At 41.8% G+C, this 23,762-nt stretch overlaps 1 long non-coding RNA gene across 1 annotated transcript; it reads left to right on the forward strand.

Moving 5' to 3' along the window:
• Nucleotides 1-334: 334 nt before the first annotated feature.
• LOC110492231 (uncharacterized) lies at nucleotides 335-7,382 on the forward strand. The gene is made up of 2 exons (XR_002468979.3): nucleotides 335-625; nucleotides 3,055-7,382. It is a non-coding gene; the product is annotated as an uncharacterized LOC110492231 (long non-coding RNA).
• Nucleotides 7,383-23,762: the final 16,380 nt, after the last annotated feature.

Here is a 23,762-nt window from a genome sequence, read left to right on the forward strand (position 1 = left end):
GACCGGGGCTCATGGATGATGTTGGTGTAGTTTGTGTTGTGATAGGAACTGAGGCCGTTCCCACAGGAGCTCAGGCTAACGTCATAAACACATACAATGTACCTGGGGTGGTGCGGCGGCGGGCTTGGGTGGGGGCAGGTGAACCGGTGAGGTGGGACGGGGGGGAGGGTTGGACTGGGCTTAGTCTCAGACCTGATTGGCTACTGCAGCACATGGGGCACACCTGTGAGCGCCAGAGGCTAAGGAGATTGGCTGCCACCTGAAAATTACACCTCACCTGTGGGGGAGGGAGGCCAGGCTACATGTAAACCTATCCCCTTTACAAATTCAGTCTACTCGTCTTGAGGAGCTTAACCAGGTAGCGTCGCCGTGAGCTCCGGGAAACTTGAGCCGAGTCTTCACGACTTAAACCTATTGAGTTGATTTTTGGGGTTCTTCGCCTCCTCGTTGGGTGTCTAGTCAAGCCGAGCTAATTCGCATCTTTTTCCAAGCAAACATCGAAGAGTTGGTCTCTCTGTGAGAGGAGGGAAGAGGAAGACATATCAATGAGGCAGCAGTCAGCAGCCACAGCCAGGCAACATGATGCCTCTTTCTGGCTCACTTGACCACACCTGGGAAGGACAGGGTAACCCACCAACATGATACCTCCTTATTTGTTTTAATTTTGGTCCGTGTACGATTTCCTCTGACATTATTTGTGATACATTTGCTTTGTCATCGCACCAGCTTACAGGTAGACTGAAGCGCAGTTGCATGTATACTTATGTAATAGTCAGGAAATGGATGGCAAGCCAACAAGGTCGTTGTATAAAACCGTTGGTGCTTGTATGCTGTTACAGGAAGAGCATGAGTTTAGGGGGAAGCATATTATAAACTGTATCAGATTCCAGTCCATTTAAATAGAAACAAAAGAGCCGAACGTTAATTCCTAAACTGGAAAGACCAGTTGGGGCAGGTAGAGGCAAACAGACAGACTTGTCAAATGATATAAAGACAGCAGATTTTTCCTTCCATTGTCACACTGGAAATGCACATTTGGAAGAACATTAAAGCAGTTATGGTAATATTTTGATAATTGTACCACTTCAAAAGCTGATGATAACCAATTGACGTGAAATATTTTCATTATTTTACAAAATAAACATTTATGTATTTTAAATATTTGAAAAAAAGATAATGAAGGCATGGGAGTGACAACTTATCTCTGCTACCTGTTAAATAAGTCTCAACGTAGCCTTTCCTTAGGATGTTGCATGTCTAGAAAAGGAGACTAAAATACCAAGGCCTGTTCTTACTTATTTAATTTGGCATGTATAGATAGAGATTTCAAATAATAATCTGTTTTTCCTAACCTTTTGATGTGAGAAATACGAGGTTTACATAGTGGATGTATGCTGAACATAAAATGTCTGCTCATCCATTTTAATCTTCTGTAGGATTTTGTTATTTTGTTTGACTTCTGGGAGTAGAAAATAACCATTAGGAAGGTTAGGTTTTTGGAATATTGCAAGAAGATTGATTTAATCTTTTTCATAAATTTTAAAAGGTGTTGTTGATAAATGGAGGGAAACTGTTGAACAAATAGTGCAGTGAATAAGGAGTGAGGTGGAAGATTTTGATTGGCGGAAAGACAGACATTCGTTAAATTCTTTGAATGAGTAATTCGTAATTGTTTACAGCTTTTTAAAGATTGACTATGGGTTGGGCATTACAGATATCATAACTGGTCTGTAGGGAATTTCCATAGAATGTGACTCACTTGATTGGTAAGCCATACAAAATGGAGGTTGAAATTTGAAAATAGTTTTTTTTACCGTTTTTTTTTACAGCTTAGAAAACAGACATGTGAAACTAAGAACAAGCTAACTATGTTAACCGTAATGCCAATCACGGAATAAAGTGAGAGGTCAGAGAAAAAAACATTGAGTTTGTGAACTGAAGAACATGCAGTTTAAATAGTTATGACTGTGACTAAGCAGCTTTTGCCATAACTGTTTTAAACCATTAACATTATGGTTGATGTTGGTGGAATGCTGTTTCTTTGTACCTAGATAAATCAATGTCAATAGCTGCTATAAAAATATGTGAAACATTGACAGGATTTTAAGAACAAGTTAAGAAAGAAAGCATTTTCAGACAAATCATGGAAATACATTAATATTGAAGCTAGGAATAGACAATAGTAATGTGAGGTGGAAATAAAAATTTATATTTGTGATACTTAAATAAAGCCAAACTGACAAATAAATGACTTAATTACGGTGCCATGCATGAGGGAGGCTAGAAACCTTTTTTGCTTAACAAATTTCACTCATTCATTGGAAATACTCAAAACGAAAGGGAAAGTAGTGAACTATGAAAAGTGATAGTTCTCAACTGAATGAATGAACCATGAAAGATAGTAGAATAGTAAATATATAATTTAACTTAGTAAAATAGCAGAGGGAACTGAACAATATAGTAAATATTGAAATGAAACAACCAAAGAGAAATAGCTGAAAAGCGACGAATCAAGCCACTAAGCTTTACTCTCCAGTAGTCTGGAGGGCCAATTAGTGGTGTTGATAAGGTCCAGCCTTAAGTGAGGTTTTGGATTTCACCGACATTCTTCTCCACAAAGACGCCAACTATTGATTAAGGGCCAGGCTGGTTTACCTATCAGGTTCATTTCACAGTGGAGTCCCATTCCAACGCAGAGGGCAGGGTTACCTGATCACACCTCATTCACTCAGTAAGGCTACAGCGTGGGCAGCCGTATACACCACACCGAATGAACAACCTCTCCTACAATGGAATAATTTCACTCAAGAGCCAAAACAGGGACGAGTTTCAGGGGACAAAACTTAAGCAAACCTTAAAGAAGGAAGGATAACTGAGGAAATGCATAGCAAGCACGTGGGAAGTAGGAAGTCAGGAAATACTAGAAACTGTACTTGAATTTAAATATGTTTTATTTCCATTGCCCTCTTCTTCATTCTACAAGCTTTAATACTCATTATTTCTCCCTGATCTTTTTTTTTCTCTTTCTCTCTCTCTCTCTCTCTTTCTCTTTAGGCCTGCAGCCCTGGTGTATAATGCTGATGATTAACTAAATAGAGGCTGCAGCAGTCTGTGAGAGCAGGGCGGCTTAGCTTTCTCACTTCATGGGCCTGACTGACCGGGAAGAAGCTGAAGTGTTCGCAGGCGCTGGCTGCTAAAAATTCTAGATCTTTTCCTTTTCACCCCCCACCCCCCTTTACTCACTTTGTTTTGTTGCATTCTTTCCTTTTGGGTTCCTTTTCACAACGGTAAGGTTACAGGTACATTCTCCACCTCTCTTCACTGCCTGTTCTTTTCCCTCCCTTCTGCTCTCTCTCTCTCTACCTTTCTCATTCACTCACACTCTTCCATTTAGCTCATTTGCAGGATGACGGGAAACCTATTCTTTCCCTCTGAACACAGGATTGTCTTGATTCTAGTTTTGTTTCAGGTTTAGAGAAAAAAATAGCAAAAAAATAGTTAACATTAATAGATATCAATATTAGTGTAACTATTGCTGACTTACTGTACCAAGTCTCAATAAAATGACATACATTGTGCTACCTGTGCTACCATCTTCAGGGACATGAAATGTGAATACGGAACAACAACCCCAAGGCCTTGTTGCTTTAGCAGTGGGTTTTGTCGAGAATGGATGTTAATAATGCAGTGGTCAAAAAAATACCCAATTGTCATACTTGAGTAAAAGTAAAGATACATGAATAGAAAAGGACTGAAGTGAAAGTCACCCAGCAAAATACTACTTGAGTAAAAGTCTAAAAGTATTTGGTTTTAAATACACTGAAGTATATTTATTTAAGGATTGCCAGGGGCAAAATCCAACACTCAGACATTATTTACAAACAAAGCATTTGTGTTGAGTGAGTCCGCCAGATCAGAGGCAGTAGGGATGACCAGGGATAATATATATATATATATATAATTTTCAGAATGAGGGGGAAAAGCAGCCTTACCATTTCGTAGAACCAGACCAGTCAGAACAGGTTTGGCCAATCATTAACATCCACTGTGGCCCACTCTCCTCTGGCAGAACCTAACCTACAGTCCCTACTAGAACAAAGTCTGCCGTACAACAAGTTGTATTTTTTTGTTTCAAGGCAAGTTTCAAATACGTTGTTTCCCCCCACTTCATCTCTTGTTTAAGACCTGGGGGTTAGGTGATAAATTGAACTTGCTATTGTTAGTTTGAGTTTGAGATAGTAGAGTCCACCCATAGTAGAGTCCACCCAAGGCCACAATTTGTTGAGTTAACTGAAGTGGAGTTCTAATGGATATTGATGATGAGTTGCATGTGTGCCTGAGGAGGAGGTATACTTGATTTTATATTATTATAGTTTCTCCTTTCTGTGGTAAATGCAGATGTAGCTTTAGAGATGTGAAAGACAGGCCTTATAATGATCATTTGCATTACCAGTCAGGGTTGCCTACTGTTTAGTACACCTCTTTCTTTTCATAGTGGAATGTTCCTGAAGTCTCAGTTATGCACATAGATGGGGCTTATCCCCACACAAACCTACCCAAAGCAAGGTTAGGCTTTTATCAAGTTTTTGTCAGTGAAAACCAGGAGATAACACAACACATTGAACAAAATGAACCTGTATTGTAAAATGCTTAGACGAAAATATTATTACTGCGATCCGTACACTTATTGTGATCTGTAAAATAATCACTTTTATGACCCATTGTTTGTCTCCTATGTATGTATTGGATGGTCATCCCCATCTTACAAGGCAGCATTGGATATCATCAATCTCTCTAATACTGCCTGGTAATGATGATGCTAGCCATCCGCTAACTACAGTGATATACCACACAACTTACAACGTTAGCTAGCTACATAAGCACACTTTACCATAGCTTGGCGGCCATTTTTTTTCTCAATGAAATGCTCTGGTTTACGCTGAAATGGCTTTCAGGATCCATCTTACCTGACAGTGCTGGATTGTACAAAAAAGTTCTAACACTGTCTGGTAACGATGTTTCCTGGGTGACCCACCTACCTCCAGAGATACACCTCAGCTAAGGATGTGCTTAAAGGGTCAGGTGTTTGATGTCTGATATTGTCACTGATAAGAAGACTTGGTTTAGGATTGCATCTATCTGTAAGAGATTGTCTTAAATCTTCATCTATTGACACGCCTTTATTCCGCTAGCTAAAACTATACATCTGAAAGAAGCTCCATTTTACCTCATCATTTATTTGTAGAAAAGATAGGCCTATGAAGTGCTTATTTTGTAAATTGTATTGGGAAACTATTTGGCAATCCAAGTAATTGAAATATCTCAGTGTTCCTCAGTTAAGAATCAATTCAAAGAAATGGAGAAGATTAGAGGCACGACTGGCAATGGCCTTTCCCTGGGGAACAAGTAGAGGAGACCCAGCATTTGTAATTCAACTTCCCTGTCCTGTTCTAGGGTGGCCCCACCCAACCTGTGTTAAAGAATACAGGTCGGTTGACGGTTCAACCGGTCGCACCGCCACTCATTTTCGTATCACCTCCCCTCTGTAGAGTGTGGCTTGTGTTGTGTCACCGTGATTGGTCCAGCACCGCTTATCTACATGCCACATCCTGAAACTGACAGAAGCTCACCTGAGCACTTATGATAAAAATAGACTCAGCAACATCCTCCTTGACTCCTTACCACTCCCCTTCAGCCTCACCTCTCTCTCATCCCTTCATATGAATGATTACTCTTTTTTTTATCACAGCTAAATATATCCCACAGCTCTATCTGTAGTGCCTTTTGTTGTTTTACAAGGCTTCATTGGAGAACCTTTGTTCCAATTAGAATTTTAGAATTCTGTTGAATTTGTTTCATAAACAAATGATAAATAGCCATAGACTTAAATGAGTTGATCCTTTATGGCAAACTACTACCCCGTTCCATGTCGTCTTCCAGGAAGAAAAATACATCCCAATTTAATAGGTAAAGCCTTCAAACAGACAGCACAGACATTGGCAAATAATAAAAGGAGCTGGCAGAGCCTAAATGTTTGTTTAAGGAGGGAGAATTACCTCGCAAATATTGAACCATACCTTTATTGGCTCACCTTCGGTTGTTTGCCTTTATTTATGACATAGACACACGGAATGGTTCAATGTTTTTTCCCTTTTCACCCCCTCTCCTTTCCAAACGGTTAAAAAGACAATTTGATGTTGTACTGAACCCAAATGTGGCATATTTATTTAATTTGCGGTGAGAGGGCACCACATTTTGATGTGAACTTTCAACCAACAGGATCTAGTTTGTCTTTATTCATGGCAAATCATTGTAAATGTACTCCATATAACATAGTCTTTGAGAATATGAAGACGATAGAGTAGTATCCCTGTCTGTGTGTGAGACAGACAAACAGACGAACAGACAGACAGACATACTGTATCTTTTCAGCTCTTTTCAGTCTCTTCCTGTATCTCATCCTGTCTCTTTCAGCTGTCTCCCTCTGCGTACAGTGGACGGTTGGTTCAGAGGGCGTCCTTCAGTCCTAGCTCCCTAGCCTGTTGATTGGCGTCTTACCAGACATGGTTAGATCTAAATATCCCTGTCTAATACTGTCTGGTAATGCCGTCCATTGAATGGCGTTTACTTCTCTTTTTCCTCTCCCCTTCTTGTACAGAAGTTTGAGCATGGCCGTCAGATTTCTTGGTGTGTCTGACCTCTTAGGCTTCTTCTATGTTAATGTGTGTATACAGTGTGTTTGTGTGTGTATATGACCAGTGCATAGACACATTGGTTGAAGTGACAGATGGATTGGGGTGTATTCACTATGGTCATGAAGATAATGACAATACAGGAACTATGAACCTTGCACTGGAAGATTGATTCAGTTGTCAGTGCTCTTCCATGTGCCATGTGTCAGAGTTTATTCCTTAAGCAACGGCCCAGGATGGGCAAAGAAATACAGCATTTTGGGATATACACATATGTGATGCCATAAGTAATTAAAATGCTTTAAGGTGCTTTTAAATCTCGCTCTGTCTCTCTCTCTCTCTGTGTGTGTGTGTTCATAAATATACTGTATCAAATATTTTATATTTAAACGGATGTAATATTATCTTCATGTAATAAAGCATTTAGAACAGCATTTATTCGACTTTTAAAAGAAAGATTTGTGTGCTCGTCACGGTGTCATGGTTACTAAATTCCAAATAGGAACATTGTCGGGAATTTGACATTTCTCCAGGTACAGTAAATTAAAAAACTATAAATGAATCCATTATTGATCTAATTGATCTATAAATACTGTCTATACTACAGCCAAGCGATAGATACACATATATATTTTCACCAACGTTATGTAATATGACATGACAATATCAAATAAACTTGAAATAAAACAATATTTGACTTTGTCCCGTCCTTTTTGACTGTGATTAATAAAGTGTTGTCTGAATGCATTTAATGATCTTTCTAGTTGCATAGTTTTGTACGAAGGAATGTAAATGTGATCGATGTGTGCTCTGGTCATTGTGTTCAGGGGGACTCTTCACCGAGCGGAATGCCTGGCCCCAGTCAGGTGGAGATCAGGTTACATCTGAACAGAGCACCTTTTTAAATCCCTCAGTTTACTCATGAGGTCCCCTATCAGCCAAGCCCTCATTGTGTCCCGACTCCTGCTCTAAAGCAACTCATAACAGGCTGCCCAGTGTGTCTCGTTGCTAGGCTGAGAAGCATAGGGCCACTTTTCACCGATTCTAAGGTCTTTTACACACACACACACACACACAAATAATACAGCTCCATTGTTGTTTAATTAAAGCTGTTAGAGCTCTGAGGGGTTCACTGGAGCTCTGATTGTATCAGGAGGAACACAAACACAGAGTTCATTTAAACATTTACTGAAACAAGCCCTGGACCTGATCTCCCATGCAGAACATGTAATGAGCAAGTTAAAGGGTTCAAAGGAAATTGTCTTCATCCCTCACTACTATAAAAGGGTTTTCCAATGGTAATTCACATGTATTTTGTTAACAATTAGGCAAATGACTGTATCACTGACATGCTATGCAATGAATGAACTGTGTTTTTATTTCCCTTGATGCTTTGACTGAACATCCACTTTTCATGTGATTTTGGAGAATATGGGTCACAAAACAATACATACAAAATATACACAAACTATCTACATAAAACGGGTAAAAACACTACTTAACGATTAAACATCAGGTCACATTTCTTGAACCTAAATGGTCTTCATGGGGGGGGGGGGGGGGGGGGTAGTCATCTAGTTGGATATCTTGGCTATGCATGACATCACAGGAGAACTCCAGTTCCAGGCTGCCCACACAGTAGTTGGCGGATTGAGGATTCCAGGGCCGGTCTATACATGCTTTGGTGCCATCCAACCAGATTCCTGCAAGTCACTGCAGAGGGTGGGGTTCACCTGGGTTCACCGCTGAGGTGGAACGGCCCCACAACAGAGGCACGGGGGCTGTGTTTAAACGGCTATGACATGCCGACAGACTGCTGACGTACTGTATAACTGTCACGCATACACACATACGCGTGTACACACACATAAACCTGCATGCAACCACATGCAAGCACACACACAAACACACGCACAGGGAGGGAACTCCAGTGGAGTGAGTCAGATAGGTGGAACACCTAGAGGGATTTACAATATTGTGCCATAGCTGGTTCATATTCGTTGTATTTTGAAACCCAAAATGAAATCTAGTTCTGTTCTAGATCTATTGCTGGTCATTGAACTTAAACTATGATACTTACAGAAAGAGCAAGCAGTTCATAACTATTTCAATTGAGTGTCACCTTGTCCTAGATAGATTTACACAGTTATCAAAACGTCATGCCATTGTAAGCCTACATGAAACACAGCCCTTATTTTAAGTATTTCTAAAATCCTCTACGGGAAAAAATGAATGGTGGAAAAATGATTGGAACCATTTCTCTGTTTGACCGCAAGGTTTTATGGGTATTATGACTCATACTCTGGTACTCTATACAGTCTATTGCTGTGTGCAGGACATTAATCTGCATTGAGTTGGGGTGGGAAGAGTACTGAAATAGCCTACTCAGGTAGAAGAAAAATTACTGGGAAAAAAAAGGACAAGTACTTGGAAAAGCTACTCATTTACAGTAACGACAGTATTTGTAATTAGTTACTTCTTACCTCTGGTTTACAGTATTACATATTACAAATTATTCAATATTCCACATGTATACTTAAGCTACATTATAAGAGAAAGGGGATACCTAGTCAATTGTACAACTGAATACCTTCAACTGAAGTGTCTTCTGCATTTAACCCAACCACTCTGAATGCTTTAATCGACATCCACGTCTTCAGCGCCGGGGAACAGTGGGTTAACTGCTTTGCTCGGGGGAAGAAAGACAGATTTTTTTCCCTTGTCAGCTCTGGGATTTAGTCCAGCAACCCTTCAGTTACTGGCCCAACACTCTAACCACTAGGCTACCTTTCAGACCTCATCAATGCTTGGGTGGGCAGACTTCTTTCCAACTCGCTGCACTGGTGGTGGGAAGAATGCTCTCAGAATCATGTCATCTTTAGTATCGTGGGACAAAGACATAACAAGCTTTTAGGGGACAGCCAAAATGGATAAACGTGGATGAACATTTGAGACACTATTTTCATTTCAATATACCTGCACTCGGTACACTGGTGGTGGGAGAAGCACTCTCAGGAACATGTCATCTTTAGTATCTGGGGGACAATGGCTAAGTTTTAGGGGACAGTCAAAATGGATAAACTGGTGGTGGGATAACGCTCAGGGCCATACAGCCTCTAGTATCTTGCCAGTGGGGACAAAAACATAACATTAACAAAGATTAGGACTGAACGATGGCTCCGGAGGGGAGGGCTGCCGTCTTATCGGCTCTTAACCAATCGCGTTATTTTATTTGTTTTTCGCGTTGTTAGTAACTTGTTTTGTACATAGTGTTGCTGCTACAGTCTCTTATGACCGAAAAGAGCTTCTGGACATCAGAACTTCGATTGCTCACCTCAAACTGGACGAAGAGTTATTTTTCAATGAGTCAGACAAGGAGGGATATACTACTACAGACAACCAACCAGGCCCACATCCCCCGTGATTTGCCGGAGAAGGAAACTGAGATTTAGTGGAAAAAGACCAGAGTGCCTTGCGAGGATTAGCTGACAAGTGGCTAATCTGCCATTGCCTTCCTTCCTGCTTGCTAATGTTCATTAGCTGGAAAATAAATGGGACGAGCTGAACGCATGTATATCCTACCAACGGCACATTAAAAACTGTAATATCTTATGTTTAACCGAGTCATGACTGAACGACGACATTAAGAACACATCGGCAGGACAGAACAGCAGCCTCTGGTAAGACACGTGGCGGGGGCCTATGCACATACGTGAACAACAGCGGGTGCATGATATCTAAAGAAGTCTCGAGGTTTTGCTCGCCTGAGGTACATATAGCTGTAGATAACAATCACAATCATAAGCTGTAGATCACACTATCTGCAGTTGAAGTCGGAAGTTTACATACACCTTAGCCAAATACATTTAAACTCAGTTTTTCACAATTCCTGACATTTAATACTTGTAAAAATTCCCTGTCTTAAGTCAGTTAGGATCACCACTTAATTTTAAGAATGTGAAATGTCAGAATAATAGTAGAGATAATTATTTATTTCAGCTTTTATTTCTTTCACCACATTCCCAGTGCGTCAGAAGTTTACATACACTCAATTAGTATTTGGTAGCATTGCCTTTAAATTGTTTAACCTGGGTCAAACGTTTCTGCTAGCCTTCCACAAGCTTCCCACAATAAGTTGGGTGAATTTTGGCCCATTCCTCCTGACAGAGCTGGTGTAACTGAGTCAGGTGTGTAGGCCTCCTTGCTCGCACACGCTTTTTCAGTTCTGCCCACAAAGTTGCTATAGGATTGAGGCCAGGGTTTTGCGATGGCCACTCCAATACCTTGACTTTGTTGTTCTTAAGCCATTTTGCCACAACTTTAGAAGTATGCTTGGGGTCACTGTCCATTTGGAAGACTCATTTGTGACCAAGCTGTAACTTCCTGACTGATGTCTTGAGATGTTGCTTCAATATATCCACGTAATTTTCACTCCTCATGATGCCATCTATTTTGGAAGTGCACCAGTCCCTCCTGCAGCAAAGCACCCCCACAACATGATGCTGCCACCCCCGTGCCTCACGGTTGGGATGAAGTTCTTCAGCTTGCAAGCCTCCCCCGTTTTCCTCCAAACATAACAAATTATCATTATGGCCAAACAGTTCTATTTTTGTTTCATCAGACCAGAGGACATTTCTCCAAAAAGTATGATCTTTGTCCCCATGTGCAGTTGCAAACCGTAGTCTGGCTTTTTTATGGCAGTTTTGAAGCAGTGGCTTCTTCCTTGCTGAGCCGCCTTTCAGGTTATGTCGATATAGGACTCGTTTTACTGTGGATATAGATACTTTTGTACCTGTTTCCTCCAGCATCTTCCCAAGGTCCTTTGCTGTTGTTCTGGGATTGAATTGCACTTTTCGCATCAAATTACATTCATCTCTAGGAGACAGAAGGCGTCTCCTTCCTGAGTGGTATGACGGCTGCGTGGTCCCATGGTGTTTATACTTGCGTACTGTTGTTTGTACAGATGAATGTGGTACCTTCAGGTGTTTGGAAATTGCTCCCAAGGATGAACCAGACTTGTGGAGATCTACAATTTTATTTAGGCGGTCTTGGCTGATTTCTTTTGATTTTCCCATGATGTCAAGCAAAGAGGCATGGAGTTTGAAGGTAGGCATCGAAATACATTCACAGGTACACCTCCAATTGACTCAAATTATGTCAATTATCCTATCAGAACCTTCTAAAACCATGACATCATTTTCTGGAATTTTCCAAGCTGTTTAAAGGCACAGTCAACTTAGTGTATGTAAACTTCTGACCCACTGGAATTGTGATGCAGTGAATTATAAGTGATGCAGTGAATTATAATCTGTCTGTAAACAATTGTTGGAAAGATTACTTGTGTCATGCACAAAGTAGATGTCCTATCCGACTTGCCAAAACTATAGTTTGTTAACAAGACATTTGTGGAGTGGTTGAAAAACAAGTTTTAATGACTCCAACCTAAGTGTATGTAAACCTCCGACTTCAACTGTATCTAGAGAGTTTTCTGTATTTTTCGTAGCTTTCTACATACCACCACAGACCGATGCTGGCGCTAAAACGGCACTCAGTGAGCTGTATACAACCATAAGCTGTAATAGCTCTTTTTTGTAGAATGACCGGACCAAAGCGTAGTGTGGAAAGTGTTCATGATTATTTTATTTCAAAAAACACTCAAACAAAATAACAAACGTGAAAACGAAAGCGCACAGTTCTGTCAGGGAGAAACACAAAACAGAAAACAAGATCCCACAAAACCCAAAAGGAAAATGACAGCTTATATATGATCCCCAATCAGAGACAACGATAGACAGCTTCCTCTGATTGGGAAACACACATGGCCAAAAACAATAAAATAGAAAACATAGACTTTCCCACCCAAGTCACACCCTGACCTAACCAAACTAATAAAAAAATAATAAGGAACTCAAATGTCAGGGAGTGACAGTACTATCCCCCCAAAGGTGCGGACTCCGGCCGCAAACCTAAACCTATAGGGGAGGGTCCGGGTGGGCATCTACTCTCGGTGGAGGCTCCGGTGCGGGACGCAGACCCCGCTACGCTTGAGGCTCCCCCCACTTCGGTGGCGCCTCTGGTGCAGGGATTGTTGCCGGGACCTCCGGACCATAGATCATCGTCGGGGACTCCAGGCTAGGAACCCCCCCTGTAAGCTCCGGACTGGAGACCCTCGCTGGAGGCTCCGGACTGGGAACCGTCGCTGCAGGCTCCGGACTGGGAACCGACGCTGGAGGCTCCGGACTGGGAACCGACGCTGCAGGCTCCGGACTGGGGATCATCACTGCAGGCTCCGGGCCATGGATCATCACTGGAGGCTTCGGGCCATGGATCATCACTGGAGGCTTCGTGCCATGGATCACCACTGGAGGCTTCGTGCCATGGATCATCACTGGAGGCTTCGGGCCATGGATCATCACTGGAGGCTTCGGGCCATGGATCATCACTGGAGGCTTCGTACGCGGAGCCGGAACAGGTCTCACCGGACTGAGGAGACGTACTGGAAGCCTGGTACGTGGAGCTGCCGTAATGTGTCCTGGCTGGATATCCACTTTAGCTCGGTGAGTGTGGAGAGCTGGCACAGGAGGCACTGGGCTATGAAGGCGCACTGGAGGCATAGTGCGTAGAGCCGGTGCAGGATATACTGGGCTGTGGAGACGCACTGGAGTTCTGGAGCGTAGAGCTGGCACAACGCGTCCTGGCTGAATACCCCCTGTAGCATGGCAAGTGCGGGGAGCTGGAACAGGCCGTACTGGGTTGTGCTGGCGAACTGGGGATACCGTGCGTAGAGCTGGTGCAGGATATCCTGGGCCGAAGAGACGCACCGGAGACCAGGAGTGCTGAGCCGGCACAATCCATCCTGGCTGAATGCCCACTCTAGCACGGCAACTGCGGGGAGCTAGAACAGTGCGCACCGGGCTGTGAATGCGCACTGGAGATACGCTCCCCACGGTAAGCACGGGGAGTTGGCTCAGGTCTAAACCCTGACTCCGCCAATCTCCCCGTGTGCCCCCCCCTCAATTTTTGGGGGGGAGCTGCCCCTTGGGCTTCCGTTTTTGCCGTGACTCCTGGTCTCGTCGCCGTTCCCCCCTCGCTGCTTCCGCCTGTTTCCACGGCAGGCTCTCATGCCCTGCCACCTCCTCCCATGTCCATCATGTCTTCCACTCCGGGGCATGCTGCTTGGTCCGTTGGTGGTGGGATCTTCTGTTAAGGCTCTCGTTTGTAGAATGACCGGACCAAAGCGCAGCTTGGAAAGTGTTCATGATTGTTTTATTTCAAAAAACACTCAAACAAATTAACAAACGTGAAAACGAAAGCGCACATTTCTGTCAGACAGAAACACTAAACAGAAAACAAGATCCCACAAAACCCAAAAGGAAAATGACAAATTATATATGATCCCCAATCAGAGACAACGATAGACAGCTGCCTCTGATTGGGAAACAGACACGGCCAAAAACAAAGAAATAGAAAACATAGACTTGGGTCATGGCGTGACATAAGCAAACAGGGAAATGCTCATCCAGAGGCAGAGCTCTTAGTGGCCGGGGACTTTAATGCAGGGAAATTTAAATCAGTTTTACCTAATTTCTATCAGCATGTTAAATGTGCAACCAAAGGAAGAAAAAAATCAAGACCACCTTTACTCCACACACAGAGACGCATACAAAGCTCTCCCTCGCCCTCCATTTGGCAATTCTGACCATAATTACCTCCTCCTGATTCCTACTTACAAGCTAAAATTAAAGCAGGAAACACCAATGACTCAGTCTAAAAAAGTGGTTAGATGAAGCAGATGTTAAACTACAGGACCGCTTTGCTAGCACAGACTGGAATATGTTCTGGGATTCCTCCGATGGCATTGAGGAGTACACCACATCAGTCAGCGGCTTTATCAGTAAGTGCATCGAGGACGTCATCCCCACAGTGACTGTACGTACATGCCCCAACCAGAAGCCATGGATTACGGGCAAAATTCGCACTGAGCTAAAGGGTAGAGCTGCCGCTTTCAAGGAGCAGGACTCTAACCTGGAAGCTTATAAGAAATCTGCTATGCCCTCCGACGAACCATCAAACAGGCAAAGCGTCAATACAGGACTAAGATTGAATCATACTACACCGGCTTCGACGCTCGTCGGATGTGGCAGGGCTTGCAAACTATTACAGTCTACAAAGGGAAGCACAGCCGAGAGCTGCCCAGTGACACAAGCCTACCAGACGAGCTAAATAACTTCTATGCTTGCTTCGAGGCAAGTAACACTGAAACATGCATGAGACCATCAACTGCTCTGGATGACTGTGATCACGCTCTCCGCATCCGATGTGAGTAAGACCTTCAAATAGGTCAACATTCACAAGGTCGCAGGGCCAGACGGATTACCAGGACGTGTACAGCATGCGCTGACCAACTGGAAAGTGTCTTCACTGACATTTTCAACCTCTGAGTCTGTAATATCAACATGTTTAAAGCAGACCACCATAGCCCCTGTGCCCAAGAACACTAAGGCAACCTGCCTAAATAACTACTGACCCATAGCACTCACGTCTGTAGCCATGAAATGCTTTGAAAGGCTGGTCATGGCTCACATCAACACCATCATCCCAGAAACCCTAGACCCACTGCAATTTGCATACCACACCAACAGATCCACAGATGATGCAATCTCTACTGCACTCCACACTGCCCTTTCACACCTGGACAAAAGGAACACCTATGTGAGAATGCTATTCATTGACTACAGCTCAGCATATAGCGCCGCTGTTGCTATTTACTGCTGCTCTTTCATTATTTGTTATTCTTATCTCTTACTTTTTTTTTGGGGGGGGGGGTATTTTCATAAAACTACATTGTTGGACAAGGGTTTGTAAGTAAGCACTTCACTGCTTACTTACAAACCCTTGTCCAACAATGTAGTTTTATCTATAGCAGTCTACAGCTGTTGGACTTGGCGCATGTGACAAATAACATTTTATTTGATTTGATTAAGTGGAGAGTCAAAATGGATAGTCTAAACTTGGATGAACAATTGAGACACTCCTTTAATTTCAATGTAATGTTAAAGTAACAGCTAGCTAGCTAAATTTTTTTGAAACAATTAGGCAAAAAACATACAGTATCTGAACCACCATAAAAGCATGAGTTATACGTTTGCCAACTAACTACAGCCATGTTAAATTAACAGAGACAAGGAATAGGCCTAGCTAGCTTAGTACAATCTATAGCTAGCTAGCTGATCTAGCTAGCATAATAAGGTGAGAAACCTAACGTAAACTCACTCACTTTTGTACATCGCCTTGGTCCCTACAATTGACCTTATTTTAGCGCCCAAAAAACTTAATACTTCTAGATCAACTGTAATGCCAATGCCATTGTACATTTCTCCCCTTTCCAACAGAATTCATGCCGAGACCTCAATGCTGCCCGTTTCTGCATGATTGAAGAAGGCAATGAGCTCCTTCGGGTCTTTAAAAAAAATGGCGGGTGGGGAAGTGAAACTAATGTGAGAAGGAGAGGAGATGTGTGGGAAAACACATTTTTTTAACTTGATCTGTCCAACTTGTCACCTTAGCGCCTCTAAAATGTAAATAAAACACTATAAAGAGTTTATAATGTGTCATTACATACCTATTTGAAGGTTTGTCGAATTTGAATCGGGTTTTTAGGGCGTTGCTGAAGTGATCTTCAGAGATAGTCTAAACTTGGATGAAGTGGTTCTGAGAGTGATGATCGCTTACAGTGATGATGCAAAAAATGACAAGGTATCCCCCCATACCCCCGTCACTGTTCATTTCTTGTTATTTAAACAATGAGAGAAGTGCTACACCTGGTGGAGAGAGATTGTAAGACAGAAATAGTTGCTTTATGCATGCTGTATGTTACGGCATGACACGTCACGATGTAACGGAGGGTCAGTTTTTCAACTTTTCTCCAATACTATAGAGCCATTACTATGTCGATCAACGCTTGAATAGAAACGTAGTTCACACCCCAGATTTTGAAGTCAACACAGTCGCTACAGTCCCATTAGTTTTCTTTGCAGCCTCGTTTGAATGTCGCGGTTGCGCACATTTGTACGGAATGGGGTGAGTTTACGTTAGTTTTAGCAAGCTAGCTAAGCCAAGTTATCTACCTGATGTGAAACAATTCACCACACAGTAATGTTAATGTTAGGCTTACAGAAGACAAGCTTTCTACAGGCACTGACATAGCTAGCTTGCTCGCGAAACTTCAACACAAATCTGAAATGTTTGCTATCACACACATCACAGGAAAATAGCTTGCTAGCTAGTTAGCCAGCTAAGTTAGCAAATGTTAGCTAAGTAGCTACTTAATGCTCGAGCTAGCATGCACGGGGATGTTTGCTAGTTAGCTTGCTAGCTAAGATTATCTAGAATTGCCAATGACTGAGATAATATGTAATTATGATAGCTAGGTCATTTATTCCTGAATTAATAATTAGTAATGTTAGCTAGCTAGCTTTTTACTCACTTGTTACACAGCTGCAAAAATCCTCATTCAGGAGCTTGACGGATCACTTTGATCTTCTGGATTTGGCAGGAGAATTAACACACCCGCTGGGTCTAATGATCTCAATAACTCTACATCAATAACCCAGCATTAACAACCCAACCTTGCTCCTTTTAAGGAAAACAACTCAACTAAGTGACCCAATGCCTGTAACCAAGTAGTTGGGTCATCCAAACAACCCAGCATTTTTTGGAGTGTACGAACGGTTGCTAGATTGAATCCCCGAGCTGCCAATGTAAAAATCTATTGTTCTGACCCTGAACAAGGTAGTTAACCCACTGTTGCTAGGCCGTCATTGTAAATAAGAATTTGTTCTTAACTGACTTGCGTGGTTAAATTTAAAAAATGAAAAGCATGAGAACACACTTACTCCCAGAGCCCCCCTTGCCAGTGTAATTCTGTATGGATATCATGAATGGTTTGAGACTGCAATTGAAAATTGCCTTTCTTTACAACTTAACTCCTTCCCTTCCTCTATAACACTTCAACATTAGAATCTCTCCAAATAATGGGTTGTGTAGATGTAACAGTATAACTTTAGTCCGTCCCTTCGCACCTACCCGGGCTCGAACCAGGGACCCTCTGCACACACAGACAACTGACACCCACGAAGCAACGTTACCCATCGCTCCACAAAAGCCGCAGCCCTTGCAGAGCAAGGGGAACACCTACTTCAGGTCTCAGAGCGAGTGACGTAACCGATTGAAACGCTATTAGCACGCACCATGGCTAACTAGCTCGCCATTTCACACCGGTTACACTCACCCCCCATTTGACCTCCTCCTTTTCCGCAGCAACCAGTGATCCGGGTCAACAGCATCAATGTAACAGTATAGCTCTTCTCGCCCCTACCTGGGCTCGAACCAGGGACCCTCTGCACACATCAACAACTGACACCAACTAAGCATCGTTACCCATCGCACCACAAAAGCCGGGGCCCTTGCAGAGCAGGGGGAACAACTCCTTCAGGTCTCAGTGCGAGTGACGTCACCGATTTAAACACTATTAGCACACACCACCGCTAACTAGCTAGCCATTTCACATCAGTTACATAGAGACAATGACTAAAGGGTGCACTACGAATGCCTATTACTTCCTGGTGCAGGAAGCAGTTGGGATGATATGGAAATGGGCAAATATCCACATGCACACACCTTCCACTGTCTCCAGCCAGTGACATGCATGCGCACACATATACTCACTCACTAATGGCAGATGGCGAGCCAAGGGATCGACAAGGCTGTATTTCAAACCTGTTATCCTTGTCCACCCATGCAGCACTTTGCACAGACTGTCTATCAGATGGCGGTTCTTTATTAAGGTGTGGCTGATATTGGCTGAACACTAACGAAACAGAAAGCACTTTTACACAAGTATATGGGAGGGTTCCATGTAAGAATTAGTGCTTAGAGTGTCTTCAATGTCCCACCAAGCACTGACAAAAGACTGTCTTATTAAAGAGATTTGTGGTATTCTAAACTTAAATGTAGTACTTGCATACAGTTGAAGTCGGAAGTTTACATACACTTAGGTTGGAGTCATTAAAACTCGTTTTTCAACCACTCCACAAATGTCTTGTTAACAAACTATAGTTTTGGCACATCAGTTAGGTAATCTACTTTTTGCATGACACAAATAACATTTTCCAACAATTGTTTACGGAAAGATTATTTCCCTTATAACTCGCTGTATCACAATTCCAGGTCAGACGTTTACATACACTAAGTTGACTGTGCCTTTAAACAGCTTGGAAAATTCCTGAAGATTATGTCATGGCTTTAGAAGCTTCTGATAGGCTAATTGACATCATTGGGGTCAATTGGAGGTGTACCTGTGTGTGTATTTTAAGGCCTACCTTCAAACTCAGTGCCTCTTTGCTTGATATCATGGGAAAATCAAAAGAAATCAGCCCCAAAAAATTGTAGACCTCCACAAGTCTGGTTCATCATTGGGAGCAATTTCCTAAAGCCTGAAGGTACCACGTTCATCTGTACAAACAATAGTACACAAGTATAACCACCATGGCACCATGCAACCGTCATGCCACTCAGGAAGGAGACAGGTTCTGTCTCCTAGAGATGAACGTACTTTGGTGCGAAAAGTGCAAAGTAATCCCAGAACAACAGCAAAGGACCTTGTGAAGATGATGGAGGAAACAGGTACAAAAGTATCTATATCCACTGTAAAAACGAGTCCTATATCGACATAACCTGAAAGGCCGCTCAACAAGAAAGAAGCCACTGCTCCAAAACCGCCATAAAAAAGCCAGACTACGGTTTGCAACTGCACATGGGGATAAAGATCATACTTTTTGGAGAAATGTCCTCTGGTCTGATGAAACAAAAATAGAATTGTTTGGCCATAATGACCATCGTTATGTTTTGAGGAAAAAGGGGGAGGCTTGCAACCTGAAGAACACCATCCCAACTGTGAAGCATGGGGGTGGCAGCATCATGTTGAGGGTGTGCTTTGCTGCAGGAGTGACTGGTGCACATGAGGTAAGACAATTATGTGGATATATTGAAGCAACATCACAAGACATCAGTCAGGAAGTTAAAGCTTGGTCACAAATGGGTCTTCCAAATGGACAATGACCCCAAGCTTACTTCTAAAGTTGTGGCAACTTGGCTTAAGAACAACAAAGTCAAGGTATTGGAGTGCCCTGACCTCAATCCTATAGCAAATATGTGGGCAGAACTGAAAAAGCATGCGCGAGCAAAGAGGCCTACACACCTGACTCAGTTACACCAGCTCTGTCAGGAGGAATGGGCCACAATTCACCAAATGTATTGTGGGAAGCTTGTGGAAGGCTAGCAGAAACGTTTGACCCAAGTTCAACAATTTAAAGGCAATACTACCAAATACTAATTGAGTGTATGTAAACTTCTGATGCACTGGGAATGTGCTGATAGGAATAAAATCTGAAATAAATAATTCTCTCTACTATTATACTGACATTCAACATTCTTAAAATAAAGTGGTGATTCTAACTGACCTAAGACAGGGGATTTTTACTATATTTAAATGTCAGGAATTGTGGAAAATGTATTTGGCTAAGGTGTATGTAAACTTCCGACTTCAACTGTATATATAGAAAATGTATTGGTGTATTTTTGGCCATTACTCGCTTTGGCTATTATTTGCCAACATTTATATTCACAATTGTAAAAAAATAAATATTCATGGGTCGTTCCACCAATTCATTACGTTTGATTGAGCCTTATTTGAACATTCTGTCATAAAGAGCACATTTAACTTAAAAAAAACTAGTTTTCCCATTTCAAGAAATTACTACAGTAAGTACCTATTAAGTGCCAAATAAAGTAACAGCAACAGGGTTGATGATTTCATCATAAATCAGCCATAAATCCCCTTGAGACAGGGGGACTAGGAGCTTGTTGTGCACTGTAAACCCCAAGGCATTTTTAACTCAAATACTGTTAGTAAGTTGTTCTCAAAGTCATTATTACTTCAAACGTTTATGTGGCACTGACTCAAAACTAATAGAGAAGTCGCACAAACTAATTTTAAAAAAGATATAACAAATCAACTTTTTTCCCAGCATGCTATACTGCAGGTAGATTTTTTGGCAGTGTGCGTGTATTCATGGATGCCAAGGGTAGCCAGGATTCCCCCCAAAATTGACCAATCGTTTTATTATTTTTGTAATCTTTCATCTTTCAGTGTTTGTCTAGATCAGTGTGGAAGAACTTGATAGCCCTGTACAGAGCCTTGACGTCAACCCCATCGAACACATTTGGGATGAATTGGAATGCCAACTGCAAACCATGCCTAATCGCCCTAATGCTCTTGTAGCTGAATGGAGGCAAGTTCCCACAGCAATGTTCAAACATCTAGTGGAAAGCCTTCCCAGAATAGTGGAGGCTTTTAAAACAGCAAAGCGGGGACCAACTCCATATTAATGCCCATGATTTTGGAATGAGATGTTTGACGAGCAGGTGTCCACATACTTTTGGTCATGTAATGTATATAAACAAAATCAAACAAGATCCTATAAGATACCAGGAGTATCTTAAGAAACAAAAAGAAAGATAACTCAGGAGAAAATAAAGTGGTGAACTGAAATCCATCTCACAACTTTCCCAGCAACAAAAAAAGAATAAGAAGATCAACTATCCAGAAAATTGTGGTTATGGAGTCATACCTGTAAAGGAACACACCACCACACTCACCTGAAGTCTTACAGCTATAGAATCATGACCTAACTGCCCCTCAAATGACTCCACATCTACTGTATGTGATTGTTTTGGCCCATGCACAAACCGTGATAATTCAACAAATAGAGGCAGACAAAGCACAACCTTCCACCTGCAATCCTAGCGCAATACAGCACATTGCAGACATACATGAGGTACTGATTGGAAAGTGGTGATGTGAAATATGATGAAGACCCTTACCCTGGTATTATACATAACGTTGATGCAGAGAGCTGTGCTCTAGTCAAGACAATGAGTTATGTGGGAGCCAACCAATTATTTTGACCAATGAAAGAGGACATTATATGGTACCAACCAGAGAATGTGCTTGGGCTTGTCCCTGAGCCACATCCAGCTACAAAACGACATATGATGCTTGATGGCACAGTCTGGGAGGAAATGTACTCTCTCGTTAAGAAATAGAGTGCATTAAGGGCAATTAAGGGCAATATCGAATCTTGAGTGAGCACACAACTGTCTCATGACTCTGTATCAATAGACTGCAGGCAGTGAACAATCATTTGTTAAAACTTCTTCAGGCTAGGGTCCTTTTTTCGGAATTTCCGCCCAGGCCCAGAAGCCAGGATATGCATATAATTGGTACCATTGGATAGAAAACTTTAACGTTTGTAGAAATGTTTAAAAATAATGTATGTATGACACAATAGATATGGTAGGAGAAAATCCAAAGAAAAACCAACCAGACATTTTTGGGGGAGAGCCCATGCTCTTACAATGGCCAGTATAAGGGCATATCCAAATCCAGCTCCCAGATTGCAATTCCTATGGCTTCCACTAGATATCAACAGTCTTTGTTCAAGATTTCAGGCTTGTTTCTTCCAAAACGAGGAAGAATTATAAGTTTTAGTACTGGGACTCAGTTGGAAATCAGTCTGCTAATATCATTTTCCTATTGAACATACTTCTTTCTGTATGAAATATTATAGTTTAATTACATTTTAGGGTACCTGAGGATTAAATAGAAACATATTTGGACTTGTTTAAACAAAGTGTAGCGGTAGCTTTTTGAATTCCTTTCTCTGCATGTTGAAGGAGTGGATTACTCAAATCGATGGCGCCAATTTATTTGAATTGCACGCTCTCCAATTTCACAGGAAGTTGTCGACAGGTGTCCCGCTGGTGGGATGCCTAGCCCTAAGAAACCAGTGTTTCCAACCCTGTACATGTGTTTCTGCCTAATGCATTGAATCCAAAATTGTTCTAAAAGATGCTTAAGTTATTGAGGCATGTTTCTTAGTTTTTTTAGGTTTTGAATTGTGTGTTCTATATCTTCAATAAAATGAAATATGTACACCTGTGACATTAAAATGTTTAATGGTATTTTCATTAGTTGTTTTATATGAAATAAGGTTTCATTTTCAACCAACATTCAACATCCAAAAGTGCCCGGATTTGTATTTTAGGTCATCAGTTTCTTCAAAATGTTTGAGTAGCCAGAACTGATCCTGTTTTACAGTTTGTGCAACAGGGAGTGGCATTTGAATGCAAGCTTTAAAAAAAAAAGAAATAGTTCAAACATTTCTAGCCTGTCTATCTAATGAATGCATAACAGTGTTTATGTGTTATGCTCGACCCACTCAATTTTCCACCACAAAACACCAGCAAATGGCCCAAAAGAGTAGAACCAGCTCACCTGCTTTTACACTATGATTTGACTTTAAAATGTAAAATGTTTCTTATGAAAAAAAGATGCAAAAATAATAGTTTCACCATATCTTTATTCCTATAAAAATCAGATTGATTGAATTCTCTATGTGGTCACAGTATATTATATTCAAGGAAACTTCATTTAATATTTGTATATATTTATTTAACTAGGCAAGTCAGTTAAGAACAAATTCTTATTTACAATGACAGCCTATGAACAGTGGGTTAACTGCCTAGATTCAGGGGCAGAAGGACAGATTTATACCTTGTCAGCTCTGGGATTTGATCTAGCAATCTTTTGGTTCCTGACCCAATGCTCTAACCACTAGGCTACCTGCCACCCCAGGTATAACAGGCCTTTAAAATTAAATATTGCTGTACAATTTCTACTTAAAATATCAAAGGGCCGCAAAAGGCACTCATTTTGTGGAAAGACCCTCATAACAGTCAAATCCACAATCAGACAACAGTATATTGTAGGTTTGCATGGCTGTTAGATGCAACGGCACCACTCCCAGTAAATTATCATGGTGTTCGGAGGTAGGGGGAGGATTAGTGGTAATTGCCAACTGTGACTGGGTGGGTCCTCTGTAGGCAAATGGTTGAGATGGGAGTGATTACTGGATTTAAAAAAGGGGCAGGCAAATTTTATGGGGGAGC

The sequence above is a fragment of the Oncorhynchus mykiss genome, chromosome 16 (assembly GCF_057628025.1).
Source record: "Oncorhynchus mykiss isolate SJ-2025 chromosome 16, ASM5762802v1, whole genome shotgun sequence".
NCBI classification, from domain to species: domain Eukaryota; kingdom Metazoa; phylum Chordata; class Actinopteri; order Salmoniformes; family Salmonidae; genus Oncorhynchus; species Oncorhynchus mykiss.